Raw genomic sequence first — 14,655 nt, forward strand, 5'->3', positions numbered from 1 at the left:
TGCTGAGCATGGGGACAGGCAGATACTCCTGTAGTATCACACTTCCACTCCTCCCTGCTATCTTTCTCTTCTTAGAACCAATAGCATGTCGGAGGCCATGTAGATTGAGTCGATGGTCATGCGGGGGGGAGCGGGTTTCGGGGGCCCCCCGAAAAAAAAAGTGACAGATATTTGTTCCTGTCAGCAAGCTAGTGGCACTATTCATTACATAGTATTCCAATGTAGTAACTATTCTAACCAACGAACAACATTTTTCCAAGCACTAATAAATCAACATGCTCCTCTGCCAACAAGTGTCACTTGTCTCATTCAGACTCCTACAGAGCCTTTAGTTAATATAATCACGAATTTTCTTGATGAATGTAAAATCGCCTTATAGGTCACTAATTTATTTGCTCGCAAATGTCACTAACGATCTCACACTAATAATACATAACCTGGCTATTCCGTTAACTTGCACATGATAAACAACAGTACTAACCTCAGCTCACCGATTATAGGAGAACCTCCATATCTATCATCGTTATCACATATAGGTGAAACTAAACGATTTATTACAACATTTTATAGGGTTAAATTATTACTTTAATCATCCTTTACCAGCACAAACATACTCATCTGTTTCATCCTTCGCCTCTAAACCCAACTTCCAAGACTTTCACTTCCCAAGATTGCCAACCTACGGATATTAAATCAACGCAAACAATGCAATACTAAACGGTGTGGTTACTGGGTACGAAGTTAAAACTAGCCCAACAACATGCAAGTAGTAGTAGTAGAAGAAGAAGAAGTTTGTGTAAGGGTTCTCATTAACACCGGATCTCATAAATCCTACGTCTTTAAGGATATTGCAGAAAAAATGAAGCATGTACCTCAGTGGAAAAGGCAATCAATTCCTTATTCGGGGGTATAAATATCAATAGTTGTAAACGTCATTGTTGCAAGATAAGGTCAGGTAACCTTGATGGAAGCTTTTCTTGTAATGTTATGGTTTTAGATCAGCCTGTTATATGCCAACAGATGTCCTCAGTTGAAAACGGACCTTGGATGACAGAACTGAAGAAGAGAAACATTTCACTGTCAATGTTGGCCGCACCGATGAGCCGAAGGCTACTAACAGGTCGTCGTGAAGAGTTAGCATCAGGACTTGTTGCACTTGAAACCCACCTGGGTTGTCTCTAATGGGAGAAGTCCCTCAGAGCGAGATTAATGACCTTAAAGTAGCAATGACTGTGATATTATTGTTCATCAAGGAAGCTGATATTTCAGATCTGTGGAGGCTGGATTTGATCAGAATCACCGAAGCAGCAGAAAGGAAGTCTAGGTCTGAGCAAGAATTTTCAACAAGGCAGCATTTTTTGGAAACTGTAAAAATCAACAAGCAGGTACGATATGAAATTCGTTTACCTTGGCTTGTAGGGCACTCACCTCTTCCCAACAATAAGGATCTTGCAATGAAAAGGCCACAAAAACTTCAAAGAAGCTCGAATCAGTTAATCTCTTTAGAGGGTATGAATATGTTCTACAACAGTGGCTGAGTGAAGAGATTATCGAGGAGGTTCCTATGCAGCAGTGGCGTATGCTGAGATCAAGACGTGGCCTACCACTAGACTTAGGTTACCCCTTTTCGATGGTTGGTTTAGTGAACATCAGCCTTCAGCGTTTTGAGCTGCAGCCAATACCAAACGGAGAAGCATGTTGTGTTGTGAAGGGTACTTCACAAGCTACTGCCCTGGCCTCTGCTGCTGCCAATGCTCAACTCCTGATCAGTGGAGATGGTAGCCTAAGGTTTAGCAAATTAAAGTCCAGTTTTGTGGCTAAATGGATAGAATGCTTCCCTTTGGTGCGATGACCCGGATTCATTTTCAGAATCACTCCCCTAGCACTGCTAATTCCCCTGGCTTGGGGACTGGGTGTTTATGACATCTTTGCCATTCACTTTATCATTAGAACACCATCAAGCCTATATAGATGTCATGCACTATTATAATTACTATTATTATTATTATTATTATTAAATACAAATGTTGAATTTTACAGCGGTCGTACACATCGTTCATTGGTTAATTAGCTTCCTCGGGAGATCAGTGGTGGTGTCCGACCCATGATCACGAGTTCGATTCCAACCAACAAAAGAGAACCTGAAAGATTGCATTCCATTTTAGCAGATCTACCTATAAAAGAAAACTATATTACTCCTATAACAGCAGCCCTGCAGTGTCTTCCTACAAGGTTGTAGAAGTAAACGGAAGTGAAATACCAGCACTCTGTTATCTATATGATTAAGTCACAAGTATGAGGTGAGGAAGTATATACGATGAGTAACGCATGGCTGATAATTAGTTAGCAGTGGCGATCTGACGGACCGAAGCCTAGCTCACCTATCCCCCAGTCCCCGCACCTATCCGATATACAACAGCAAGCCGCGCGGGGCGAGTAGAGGGGAGAGGGACGAGTCTCTGGGCTGCAATATCAGTCTCCGATGCCTTGCTCTCAGAAATATATGCAACATTTTTTCTCACCGATTTCAAGTTTGGTAATTGGAACAATGTGTCAGATGCTTACATTATAATATACCTTAGACTTCCATCATTCTCAATTGAGGTTTGGGCTTCAGTGATAGCCTTGGTAGCCCTCAGTATATGCCACTGCTATGGAGGAAGCATTAATATACATTTTCTACCGCACTGACCTGTAGTAAAAGAGAGTAGCAGTACGACCCGGATCCAGCCTGTGTTTGAAGCTTCTGCTAAATCTCATAATCATTACTCGCTAAATCAATCCCTTGATAGAGGTCCTAACCTGATGGAGTTGATCCCTGACGTCTTGTTGAGGTTTAGGGAAAAGAAGTTTAAAGTAGTAGCAGACATAAAAAAGGCATTCCTTCAGATAAGCTTTAATAAGGAAGATAGGAATTTCTTACGTTTTATCTGGTGGGATAAAGGCTGGAATTCGATAAATATATTTCGTCACACCAGGGTAGTGTTAGGGTCACTTGTAGCCCTTTCTTGTTACGAGACGTCATTGAGTACCATACTAGAAGAACTTCTGATTTAGATGATGTTGGGGTGCAACAACTTACGAGAAGAATTACGACAGTTTGTTTCAGAAACCACCAAACTTATGGCAAAAGGATATTTTCAATCAATCAATCAATCAATCAATCAATCAATACTGACCTGCATTTAGGGCAGTCGCCCAGGTGGCAGATTCCCTATCTGTTGCTTTCCTAGCCTTTTCCTAAATTATTTCAAAGAGATTGGAAATTTATTGAACGTCTCCCTTGGTAAGTTATTCCAATCCCTAACTCCCCTTCCTATAAATGAATATTTGCCTCAATTTGTCCTCTTGAATTCCAACTTTATCTTCATATTGTGATCATCTTTCCTACTTTTATAAACGCCACTCAAACTTATTCATCTACTAATGTCACTCTATGCCATCTCTCCGCTGACAGCTCGGAACATACCACTTAGTCGAGCAGCTCTTCTTCTTTCTCTCAATTCTTCCCAACCCAAACATTGCAACATTTTTGTAACGCTACTCTTTTGTCGGAAATCACTCAGAACAAATCGAGCTGCTTTTCTTTGGATTTTTTCCAGTTCTTGAATCAGGTAATCCTGGTGAGGGTCCCATACACTGGAACCATACTCTAGTTGGGGTCTTACCAGAGACTTATATGCCCTCTCCTTTACATCCTTACTACAACCCCTCATAACCATGTGCAGAGATCTGTTACCCTTTATTTACAATCCCATTTATGTGATTACCCCAATGAAGATCTTTCCTTATATTAACACCTAGATACTTACAATGATACCCACAAGGAACTTTCACCCCATCAACGCAGTAATTAAAACTGAGAGGACTTTTCCTATTTGTGAAACTCACAACCTGACTTTTAACCCCGTTTATCAACATACCATTGTCTGCTGTCCATCTCACAACATTTTCGAGGTCACGTTGCAGTTGCTCACAATCTTGTAACTTATTTATCACTCTATAGAGAATAACATCATCCGCAAAAAGCCTTACCTCCGATTCCACTCCTTTACTCATATCATTTATATATATAAGAAAACATAAAGGCCCGATAACACTGCCCTGAGGAACTCCCCTCTCAACTATTACAGGGTCAGACAAAACTTCACCCACTCTAACTCTCTGAGATCTATTTTCTAGAAATATAGTAACCCATTCAGTCACTCTTTTGTCTAGTCCAATTGCACTCATTTTTGCCAGTAGTCTCCCATGATCCACCCTATCAAATGCTTTAGACAGGTCAATCGCGATACAGTCCATTTGACCTCCACAATCCAAGATATCTGCTATATCTTGCTGGAATCCTACAAGTTGAGCTTCAGTGGAATAATCTTTCCTAAAACCGAATTGCCTTCTATCGAACCAGTTATTAATTTCACAAACATGTCTAATATAATCAGAGATAATGCCTTCCCAAAGCTTACATACAATGCATGTCAAACTTACTGGCCTGTAATTTTCAGCTTTATGTCTATCACCCTTTCCTTTATACACAGGGGCTACTATAGCAACTCTCCATTCATCTGGTATAGCTCCTCCGACCAAACAATAATCAAATAAGTACTTCAGATATGGTACTATATCCCAACCCATTGTCTTTAGTATATCCCCAGAAATCTGATCAATTCCAGCCGCTTTTCTAGTTTTCAACTTCTGTATCTTATTGTAAATGTCATTGTTATCATATGTAAATTTTATTACTTCTTTGGCCTTAGTCTCCTCCTCTATCTCGACATTATCCTTGAAACCAACAATCTTTACATACTGCTGACTGAATACTTCTGCCTTTTGAAGATCTTCACATACACACTCCCCTTGTTCATTAATTATTCCTGGAATGTCCTTCTTGTAACCTGTTTCTGCCTTAAAATACCTATACATACCCTTCCATTTTTCACTAAAATTTGTATGACTGCCAATTATGCTTGCCATCATGTTATCCTTAGCTGCCTTCTTTGCTAGATTCAATTTTCTAGTAAGTTCCTTCAATTTCTCCTTACTTCCACAGCCATTTCTAACTCTATTTCTTTCCAGTCTGCACCTCCTTCTCAGTCTCTTTATTTCTCTATTATAATAAGGTGGGTCTTTACCATTCCTTACCACCCTTAAAGGTACAAACCTGTTTTCGCATTCCTCAACAATTTCTTTAAACCCATCCCAGAGTCTGTTTACATTTTTATTTACCGTTTTCCACCGATCATAGTTACTTTTTAGAAACTGCCTCATGCCTCCTTTATCAGCCATATGGTACTGCCTAACAGTCCTACTTTTAAGACCTTCCTTTCTATCACATTTATTTTTAACTACGACAAAAAACAGCTTCATGATCACTAATACCATCTATTACTTCAGTTTCCCTATAGAGCTCATCTGGTTTTATCAGCACCACATCCAGGATATTTTTCCCTCTGGTTGGTTCCATCACTTTCTGAATCAGCTGTCCTTCCCATATTAACTTATTTGCCATTTGTTGGTCATGCTTCCTGTCGTTCGCATTTCCTTCCCAATTTACATCTGGCAAATTCAGATCTCCCGCTACAATCACATTTCTTTCCATGTCGTTTCCCCACATAGCTGACTATCCTATCAAATAATTCCGAATCCGCGTCAGTGCTACCCTTTCCCGATCTGTACACTCCAAATATATCAAGTTGCCTATTATCTTTAGAAATGAGCCATACACCTAGAATTTCATGTGTCTCATCTTTAACTTTTTCATAGCTTACAAATTCTTCTTTCACCAGAATGAAGACTCCCCCTCCCACCCTTCCTATCCTATCTCTACGATACACACTCCAGTGCCGTGAGAAAATTTCTGCATCCATTATATCATTTCTCACCCATGATTCAACTCCTATTACAATATCTGGTAAATATATATCTATTAAATTACTTAATTCTATTCCTTTCTTTACAATACTTCTACAGTTCAACACTAACAATTTTATTTTATTTATTTTTATTTATTTATTTTATTTTGAATTAAGAGGATGGGAGACTTCTTTGAATGAAAAATGTGGAGCTCCTTCTCCTGGTATAGGAGTCGAACGGGACAAAGAAAGTGTTACCTTGCAGCTTAATTTATCGTGAATTAAGATGGTTAGCGTGAAGTCTGTTACGAAGAGGACGATACTGTCGATAGCCCAAAGACTTTTCGACCCTGTTGGTGCTACCTCCCCTGTGATGGTATGTCCCAAAATACTGTTGCAAAGGACCTGGCAATTGGTAATATATTGGGATACTGAGGTCACGGACGATCTTAAAGAAGATTTTTTAAGATGGTTTGATGAACTCCAGAATAGACACAGATGTTGATGTTTTGGTAAGGATTCTTGCAATTATACCAAGATTGCAGGGCTGGTAGCTTGGATTTTGAGATTTATACGGAACTGTCTTTGTCCAAGGAATGACAGAATGTATGCGGAGATCACTTCTCAAGAATATTGTGTTACTGAAAAGAAGACTGTAATTCAAATTTAAGAGGAATCATTTTCCAGTGAGAGTGATGAGAAACTGACGACTTTAGATGCCTTCAAAGATATTGATGAGATCATAAATGTTAGAACTAAACTTGTTTACAGAAGAGCTAAGGAAGATTTCAAACGACCCATAATTTTACCTTCAAAACATGAAGTTATCAGAAGACTGATCTTGCCACATCATGAGTCAAACAAACATGCTGGTGTCGGCACCTTAATTAGCATCCTATGAGAGCGTTACTGGATTATAAATGGTCGAAAATCAGTAAGGTCTGTTATATGTAGGTGTGTAGTGTGTCAAAGATACAGTTGAAAAAGATTAGAAACAGTTGCTGCATTACTTCCCAGAATCCAGAATAAGAGATGCAGCTGTCTTTGAGGTAACCGGATTAGACATGGCTGGCCCCCTGTTCCTTAAAAGTCTGTGACTATTTACTTGTGCGACCTATCGTGTGGTGCACATGGAGTTGGTGACATCACTTTCAACCGAATTGTTTTGTTAGCTTTATAAAAGTTTGCAGCCCGAGGAGGAAGATGCTCTAGTATCTACTCAGATAAGGGTACGAAATTTGTGGGAGCCGGAAATAAACTGAAATCGCTAGATTGGGATCTGAATATGAAACACAGTACTGATCATCATGAAAAATGAAATGGCGTATGGTTTTTAGTGCAGGGAGTGTCCAAGGACAAGTTCGGCTTGCCAAATGCAGGTCTTTTGATTTGACTCCCGTAGGCGACCTGCACGTTGTGATGAGGATGAAATGATGATGAAGACGTCACATACACCCAGGCACTATGCCAGCGATATTAACCAATTATGGTTAAAATTCCCGACCCTGGCTGGAATCGAACCCGGGACCCCTGTGACCAAAGGCCAGCACGCTAACCATTTAGCCACGGAGTTGGACACTGATCATCATACTGAATGGAGATTCAATCCCCCCAGCTGCTGCTTGGTGGGGTGGTTGGTGGGAGAGAATCATAAGAATCATGAAAGACTTGCTTAAAAAGAATATTAGGTAAAGCATATTTAAACTATGAAGAGTTAGCTACTCTGACTGTGAATCCATAATTAATTCTCGACCTTTAACATGCATTCCTGAGAATGATTCGGATCTGGTTCTTCTAAGTCCAGCATTATTTCTGCAAGATGTGAAAGAAATGCGTCTACCAGATTATGATGAAGTTGAACATCGTACTTTGAACTGAAGAGTAAGATATAGACAATCACTCCAGAGAGACCTACGGAGCAGATTCCGAAGCGAGTATCTGGGACTACCGACACGAGATACGGTAAGTCTAAGAAGAGTCAACCCGCAGTCCAGTAGGAGACTTCGCCCTTGTTGGCAGTGATTCCCTGAATCTTCTGGATTGGCATATTGATAGAATCACCAAGATCAACACTGGTCGAGATGGAGTTGTGAGAGTGGTGAAGCTATACACAATTAATGGAGAAGTGACCAGACCTGTACGGAGACTTTAACCCTTGGAGGTATCCACATCTGACGACTTGAGAAGGAGCTTTGTTGAGGGATCTTCCAATCAAGGTGAAGAATGTAGTTGTGTTGTTGATAAAACTTGTAGAAATGAACAGGAAGTCTCCGGTTACAGAACAAGAGATGGACGTTTGGTTAAAGTACCTGAGAGACTAAATCCATGATCAGTGTTGAGGTGACCCACAGCTTAAGGTGGGAGAATGTGAAGTTGGCTGTGAGCCTCTATTGAGAATGTTGTTTTTCTGCATTTTGAATGTTTTTTTTTTTTGGTTCTCAGTTAAGATGGCGGATCTCGTCAAGTAAGTAACGTTGAAGTGTTCATCTTATTGAATGTAGTTCCTTGATGTGTATTAAATGTTTTGAAACCTGCTGATGTGAGTTAATCATACAACCTAAAACTTAAGTAATAGATAAATATTAATGCTTAAATATGCACCACCCCAAACAGATGTACGGAATGAAATTCATAAAGAGCTTTAGCATTATCGAAGGATGAGATGACGATGAAATAAATGTACTCTTGGAAAAACTGAACTTTTTTTCATCTAATTGCACATTATATGCAGCCCTGAAACAGGAAGTTCTAGACGGGAATTATACAAAGATGCGAACAGATAGAGAAAACTTTTAATTCGACCAGCAACCCACTCACAAGTAAGGTTTGCTATAAATCAGATAGTCAACAGCGAAAGGAAATGACAGTATAGAAAGAGATAAGAATTATTCTGGATGTGATATTACCAGCACTAATTAACATACTTAACTCTTCCCTTGTAGACAGCACATTTCCCAAAACATGGAAAGAGGCATTATACGTCCTCTAAAGAAAGTAGCCTCCCCTTCTGAACCAACTGACTACAGAGCCTTCTGCATACTTTCTGCTTTATGCAAGCGCTAGAGTTCTTCTATTACCTTCTCATATTCCTCATCATACCACTCCTTTTGCTTATCTCTGTTTTCCTGAACCAGCTTTGAGTCCATTGTTTGCCGTATTGCTTTTTCAATTTTTTCCCAATGTATCTCTGGGCTTTCCTCCTCCTCAACAGTTATCGCTCTTATTGCTTCTTTCATTCCTCTTTGAAATTCCTCTCTTTCCTTTTCATCGGTGCTGATTCTCGTTACGTTATACTTTTTATCCCTTTCTACTTGGTTATAGACAGATGGTTGTTGAGATCCTCTGTCTGAACTTAACCAACACCATATAGTGGTCTGAATGAGCATCTGCCCCTCTCATCACCCTAACATCCCTTATATCTGTGCCATGCCTTCTTTGAATAAGCATATGATCTATCTGATTGACTGTGGCTCCATCCGGTGACGTCCAAGTTCCTTTATGTATATCCTTATGTGGGAAAATAGTGCTACTTATGGTGAGATTTTACTTACCGCAAAATCAACCAGCCTTGTTCCGTTGTAATTGCATTCTTTCCCACATTTGGCCGATACACCGTTTCCCTTCCTACCTTAACATTCATATCTCCTAGAATCACTTTTACATCATTTTCAGCAATTGTATCATATGTGCGTTTCAGCTGTTCATAAAAGGAATCTTTAACCTCATCAGTCGTTTCTTCTGTTGGACCATGAGCACAGATCAATGTCATATTGAAGAATTTCATTTTAACTCTCAACATGCATATCCTGCCATTAATTGGCTCAAAGTTAAATATCGCCGCCCTATATGCTCTGTGTACGAGGAAACCTATTCCAAAATTAGCTGTCCCACTACTACAAAACACTGTGTAGTTCCCTGAATCAATCGTGCATGTTTCCTTCCACGTAATCTCCTGCAAAGCTGCTATTCCTATCTGGTACTTTCTCAGTTGATCTTTCACATTCCTGAAATCTTCTGCTCTATTTAAACTCAGCATATTCCACGTAGCCATTCTTACATTAGTCCGTGTCCACTGCTTGGTCGTCATCATTGAGACTGTCCGGTTTCTACATGTGCGCGACATTTTCATGACTACTTACTTTTTACATGGCCGAGAAGTCACCCCTGCGCACAACCAACAGGGGGTCTGCCCCTTCACAGCCTCTTGGGTGGCTGCCTTTTTCTGTCAGGGATGTTCCCTTAGCCTTTGATGATCCCTCCTCTTCCTACAAGGCAGTAGGTTGCTACTGTTAATCTCAGTTGCCAGGTGACCCTTCCGCCAGTTCCACCATACCAATAAATTTTATTTCCGCCTTCATTGCTGTTAAGGTCTTTACCGTAACCCTGGTTAGGGCCCCTTACATGGTACCATCACCTGGGGCAGGCGACCCAAGATGTTTTAAAGAGGTGTTGCTCCTCTATCACTCACCAATTGGTCCTGACTTGTGACAGGCAGAGCCTGGCTTCCTCAACAGAGGTCCAGGTTGGTTGGGTTTACCTACCCATAGAACGGCCCTCTATAATAAGTCATTCACGGTAATTGCCTGCCGTGAGTGGAACCACCTTCCTGAAAATATCAGAGGGTTAAGCGCTATTCGCACTTTCAAGGAAGCACTTTAGAGACATTTTATGCACCACCAAAGATCATCTGCAAACTTGATGCCACTACTCACAACCATTCTATTGTCATGGATGCCCTGGTAGAAGTTTAGCTTAAAATCCATAACCGATTTGTTTTTCTTATGTTATTAAATTTTATGTACTACCGGTATCTGTAATAGTGTAATAGTGAAGGAAGAGTTATTGGTGAACATTCATCTAAGGAGAATAAATGTCATAATAACAAAGTGAAAGGTTTAGCATATACATGTTCTGACAAAGAAATCCCTGCTAAAATGCCACCAAAATGTTAAATGTAAGCATTTGCTGTTAATGTAAAATTTGTGGTTTGTTAAATAATGTTATTGCTTATACACAGTTCAAAAAAGATTAGGGGAACATATTTTGTAACATCTGGTATGTGAACGTTAATTTGGTAGATCCGGTTCCAATGGTCGTACAGCATACCTTGAGACCTTAGCTACTCAGGGTATGTCAAATCGAAGTTATACTCCATCTGTAGGCGTCGCCATGCATTAAACTGTCAGATGACCCCTCAAAACAAAGTGAATCGCGGTGCGTCCGTGTGTCGTTGTGAGGTACACAGACTACTGCGGTCATTTAAGCACATTCTACGTAAACCAGCACATCCAACGAGACATCTTAACGAGGTTCAAGTCGCAAGGGCCATCACTTTGATCCAGGAAGGATGGACTTTTCGTATTGCTGTGGATCTCAATGTCTCTCCGTCAGTTATTCAACACTTGTTGAATCCCTACAGAGAGACAGGCCAGTTCACAAGGAGGGTTGGACAAGGTCGTGGATGCATGACGACCCCACAGGATGACCGATATCTGACCATCTCTGCATTGTGGCGTCGTTCAGCAACTGCCACAGAACTGCAACAGAACCTCCGGAGGGTCACTGGAGACATGGTGCCTGACCAGACAGTAAGGAACAGATTAAGAGAAGAGTCCTTAAGACCCAGACGTCCTGTTTGAGTGCCCCGTTTAACACAGCAACATCGCGCAGCTCCTCTTCTGTTCGCCCGTACACAAGTCAACTGGCAACTTCGCCAATGGAGACCTGTGTTCACAGACAAGTCCAGATTTCCCCTGACACGGCTTGATGGACGTCAACGTGTATGGAGATGCCATGGTGAGTAGTACATGCCAAATATTGTCCAGGAAGGCGACCAATTCGGACAAGGTTCTGTGATGATGTAGGGTGGCATGAGTATTGATGGCCGTACGGATCTTGTCGTCGTCCATAGTAATCTTATCGCTGCGGGGCACATCGAGCAGATACTTGTACAGCATGTTTTGTAGAGCATGGCAAACGTTCAAAAACATGTTCCACTAATTTTTTGAACTATGTACTTATTTGTAATACATAAAGAAGTTACTGTAACATTACATTCCCTCTCTTTGTTCTCTGTATTTTTAAACTGTCTGAAGATGTGATGGCAAACAAGTGAAATGCCGTTCGGTCAAATGAATGTTTGACTCTCCGTAAAGACCCTTACACCCAAACTGCAAATACACAAGGAATTTTTTAAATGTGTTTAATGCACATATTACCTGTTGTAACACAACAATTCAGTACATATTTCCTGATGGAAAGGGTGGATATTCTAGAGTGAGTCGGAAAACATTCATGGATACGTTTGGAGTAAATAAGAAAAAGACTGAACTATTGGTGAAAACACTAAAGATGGGTAAGACCACTTATCATGATGAACATGGTGGAACATATAACACAAAATACACAGATGATGAGAATGCATGAATGAAACAACATATTCTATAATTCCACGAGATGTGAGCCACTACATCCCAAGAATATTTAAGTTCTGATCTAAATACCAATCACTTATACCAAGCATTTAAATTAAAATATTCTGAGACATGTGTTCAAGAAATGCATTACAGACAAGTGTTTCTGAAGTATTTTCTGAATTTGTCATTTTGATGAGCTACAGCAGACACGTGCAAAACATGTGACAAGTTAAATCTTGCAAGCAAACGGCAGTTACCTTAGCACAAGATTGCAAAGACCTAACTAGAACTGCATCACAGGAAGGCACAACGTGCAATGGACGAAACTGAGAAAGATTCAATTTTCTTCAACAATGCCAGGTAGTGACACCTGTACAGTTGCAATAGATTTTCAGCAAGTGTTGTTTCTTCCTACTCTTACCCATGCAGACATGTTTTATTTACATCAGTTGTCATGCTAAAACTTTTGTGTACATCGTGAGTCAGCTGTGTGTTTATGGCATGAAGGGGAAGGTGGCCAAGGGGAAAAACAAATAACTTCATGTCTGTTTCGTGCTTTAAATTCTAAGTCAAATATTGCAGGAGATAAAAGGAATCTAACAGTCTGGAGTGACAGCTGCTGTGCAAAAATCAAGAACCCTGTATTGAGGCACACAGCTGTTTTGAAAATATTGAATATAAATATCTGGAATCAGGCAGTAGTCTTCTGGCCCGTGATCACGATTTTGCTTTAATTGAAAGGCGGACACTGACATTATGGGTACCTGATGATCTACAGGAAGTGATAACATCATTGCATAAGTTCCGCATCAGGTATATAGATTACTTGTCCTGGATTTCAGTACGTTAAAAGATCGCATTCAGACGTAGAAGATTGGCAAAGAGTAAATGCCTTTAAAACCGGCAAAAGCATTAGTGATATGATCACAAGATATCTCCTGATTGAATATCTCCCACATGAGCATCGCTAGTTTTATGTTGATTTGTGCACTAAGGAAAGAAAATAAAGATGTGTTCCCATAATGAATTAAGATATTGGATTAATGTTTGAGTTTTTTCCTCTCGTCTAGGGCCGTTAGAGACCACGTCATGTAATTATAAGGAATTTCTGGAAGCCTTTCTGGCAGCCCAAAAGTGTTCCATTCTTTCTCTGGCCATCTGTCTTCTCTTTTCTGTCCAGCCACTGTTCTGCTTTCGCTCATCGTGCAAGCCCTTCAATTTGTTGATCACAGAACTAACTGTATTAAGATCGATTGGAGAGACCTGTTTCAGTGCCATGCTCTTGAGGTCCTTCTTTAATTCTTTGAACCATTTATCTGAGATGTTTGGTCTGTTGCCCAACACATTAAAAACTGCCTCATTAGTTGGGTTGCATCCATCCTTAACAGATGTCCATAACATCAGTCGTCTTTTCCTTATTGACTCTTATCAGACATTCATTCTTCTCTTCTCTATACTGTTCATCTGTTTCTTGTGCTCATCCTTCTGTTTCTGTCAGTCCAGTCTTTCCTGTCATTCACTTGTGCATACACACTTATTATTAATTCAGAAATTTTAAACTGAAGTTAATATTGTTTATATTTAATTTTGTAACAATGCTGAAACCATATGTATAAGGGATGGAGCCCAGTTCAGTTGGAAAATAATTATATCGGCAGGACTGACCACAAATATAAAATTAGAAGGAATTTTAGCAGAAGCGATTGGGGTAAATTTCCATTCATTGGGAAGGCTGTGAAGGAGTGGAACAGTTTACCAGGGGTAGTGTTTGATCCTTTTCCAAAATCTGTACAGATATTCAAGAAGAGAATAAACAGCAACAGAGAAAACAAATGAAGTGTTAGAGGGCATTCGACCAGTGCAGGTTATTGTAAATAAAAAAATGTGTGTGAATAAAATAATTCCATCCCCTGGTCTAAGGAGTTTGGACAGCCAAAGTAGGGGATTGCCTGTAGGGGTGAAGTACAGTGGGGACTTCGAGGGCCCTGGGACTGCTACGGTAGCTGTGAAGGCCCTCCAGGAACTCTGAAAAGTGGTGGTAAAAGGGGCCCTGGTTAAGACGCAGCAGGTCGTTATGCTACTTAGGTTCCAGAATGGGTAAAGAATTTTCATCTTATACCAGTTGTATAGTAACTTTTGAAGTAATTCCACATACTGTATATCAGATGACTATTTGTAAGTAGTACAGGAGATATTATAAGTAGAATTTTGTAAACAATGTAAATTTATTAAGGATGAGCTGTGTGTTTAATAGAAAAAATTGTTAGCGCAAATTATATAATACTGTATTATAGGAAAATTTTATTCTCTTGTTAATTTAATATTTAGTGCTTGACAATAATGTATTTTAGGTAAACACCTCATTTGCAAATAAAGAGATTTTGATT

The sequence above is a fragment of the Anabrus simplex genome, chromosome 2 (genome assembly GCF_040414725.1).
Source record: "Anabrus simplex isolate iqAnaSimp1 chromosome 2, ASM4041472v1, whole genome shotgun sequence".
Classification (NCBI taxonomy): domain Eukaryota; kingdom Metazoa; phylum Arthropoda; class Insecta; order Orthoptera; family Tettigoniidae; genus Anabrus; species Anabrus simplex.